This window comes from Portunus trituberculatus, chromosome 33 (assembly GCF_017591435.1).
Source record: "Portunus trituberculatus isolate SZX2019 chromosome 33, ASM1759143v1, whole genome shotgun sequence".
NCBI classification, from domain to species: domain Eukaryota; kingdom Metazoa; phylum Arthropoda; class Malacostraca; order Decapoda; family Portunidae; genus Portunus; species Portunus trituberculatus.
Window position 1 is genome coordinate 2,628,553 of NC_059287.1, and position 2,500 is coordinate 2,631,052.

Below are 2,500 nucleotides of genomic sequence, written 5' to 3' on the forward strand. Positions count from 1 at the left end.
GGTAAACATTTCAGCTAACGGTTTATATAAAAAGAAAATGAATAACAATAGACTTCGTGAGCTAACTAACTTCCCTTAACCCTTTCATTACAAGGACGCATTTTCATATTCATTCTGGTAATTATTTGGTGATTTTATTCAGCTTCAGTAACACATGTTGGGATTAAAATAGTAAAGACTGGCCATTAATCTTTTGACCTCCATAGACCCTTACTAATGCGAATAAAATTTTAAATCATACCCAAAAATGAAGGTAAAAATGCGTCCTAGTATTGAAGAAGTGAAATGAGGGAAAGTCACTCAAAACCTATACAAATACCTCTCTCTCTTTCCCTCTTTCCTTTCCTTCCTACTAATAAATTACTCTCTCTCGATTTAGAAGGAAAAAAAGAGAAAACATACACAAACAATAAAGCTCGTGAACTACTTAACCCCTTGAGACTCGCTCTTAATCTTCTGACCTCCATCGACCCTTCCTAATGTCAATGAAATCGTCTAATCATACCCAAAACTCATGGTAAAAAATGCGTCCCAGTACTGAAGGAGTTAACCTTAACAAATAAAAGGTCATACAAGATCACCCACTGCCTTTGCTTCCTTCCCTCCAGTGATCTATTGCCGCGTTCCAGAAGGCAATGCAATGGGACTTTCTTACGAGTGTGGACGTGGATGTGAAGTAATGCTGCCCTTATGGTTTCTGAATACTGGTGCCTGACTTCCCACGGTGGACTGCAAGGCGCGGTGCTGCATGGTAATGTGGCTTAATGAGAGAGTGTGAGAGAGAGAGAGAGAGAGAGAGAGTGTGTGTGTGTGTGTGTATGTGTATTAGTGTGATCCCCTCTCTCTCATTCTCTCTCTCTCTCTCTCTCTCTCTCTCTCTCTCTCTCTCTCTCTCTCTCTCTCTCTCTCTCTGACACACCTGTCCAGTCTGAGGCAGTACGGGACGCCTGCTCTCCCTCACACACCTGTCTCCTTACGTAATGCAGCCCAAGGCAATGATAGCTTTTGTTACCTGTGCCTCTAGTATTACTCTCTCTCTCTCTCTCTCTCTCTCTCTCTGTCTGTCTCTCATTATCAGTTTTCCGCTACGGTTCACTTCGTCTAATTTAGGATGCTGTGTTGATTACACACACACACACACACACACACACACACACACACACACACACACCGCGTAGTGTAGTGGTTAGCACGCTCAACTCACAATCGAGTGGGCCCGGGTTCGAGTCCCGGGGGCGGTGATGCAAATGGGCAAGCTTCTTAATGTGTAGCCCCTGTTCACCTAGCAGTAAATAGGTACGAGATGTAACTCGAGGGGTTGTGGCCTCGCTTTCCCGGTGTGTGGAGTGTGTTGTGGTCTCAGTCCTAACCGAAGATCGGTCTATGAACTCTGAGCTCGCTCCGTAATGGGGAAGACTGGCTGGGTGACCAGCAGACGACCGTGGTGGTGGTGGTGAATTACACACACACACACACACACACACACACACACACACGCCCGGTAGCTCAGTGGTTAGAGCGCTGGCTTCACAAGCCAGAGGACCGGGGTTCGATTCCCCGGCCGGGTGGGATATTTGGGTGTGTCTCCTTTCACGTGTAGCCCCTGTTCACCTAGCAGTGAGAAGGTACGGGATGTAAATCGAGGAGTTGTGACCTTGTTGTCCCGGTGTGTGGTGTGTGCCTGGTCTCAGGCCTATCCGAAGATCGGAAATAATGAGCTCTGAGCTCGTTCCGTAGGGTAACGTCTGGCTGTCTCGTCAGAGACTGCAGCAGATCAAACAGTGAAACACTTCTAAATCATCCGTTGCAATATAGTAGTTTAAGAAAATAATATATTGCAGCTCAAATGCCTGTTGCCAAGCTGATATAGAAGTGACCACACACACACACACACACGAGTTTTGGTAGTACAAAATGTTATGTTTGAACGTAATTTATAGCGTGAACGTGTGCTACTTGCTCATATCCGAGTTTAGTGTGTGTGTGTGTGTGTGTGTGTGTGTGTGTGTGTGTGTGTGCCGCCCTCAGCACCGCGACCCATCACGCCCCTTGCCCCGGGAAGGGTGGCGCGGCGTGGCGTGTAATCACGGAGCGTCGCCGCGGCGTGGCGGCCTCCTCTGTAATTACCGGACCGTTTTTAATATCTCTATCTATCAACATTGATATACGCTCGGGTGTGGCAGCGGGGGAGGGATGGCAGTGGCAGTCCATCACCCCCTCTCTCCTACCTACCAGCTAACCCTTTCCCCTCCTTCCCCCATCCCCTGTTCCACGTCCCCCTGCCTGGCGGCTAAGGACAGGCTGCCTCCTCCCAGCCGAGGAGGGCGTGAGCTCTGAAGTTATTCGCGGCAAAAACTACCGACCTTAGGCTGTGAACCGTGACACCTCCGCACCTGCGCCGCGCCGCGCTCACCCAGCCAAGCCTCGCCTGGTCGCCACGCTGGACAAGGAAAAGAAGCCCAGAGCCAGAGCCTGAGTGTTTCTAAGCCTTCACCCGCAG

General features: G+C 49.2%; 1 protein-coding gene across 3 annotated transcripts in view; it reads right to left on the minus strand.

The window, feature by feature from the left end:
• LOC123512160 (BMP-binding endothelial regulator protein-like) overlaps window positions 1-2,500 on the minus strand; it is a 164,659-nt gene that overhangs the window by 161,140 nt on the left and 1,019 nt on the right. The window lies entirely within an intron of this gene.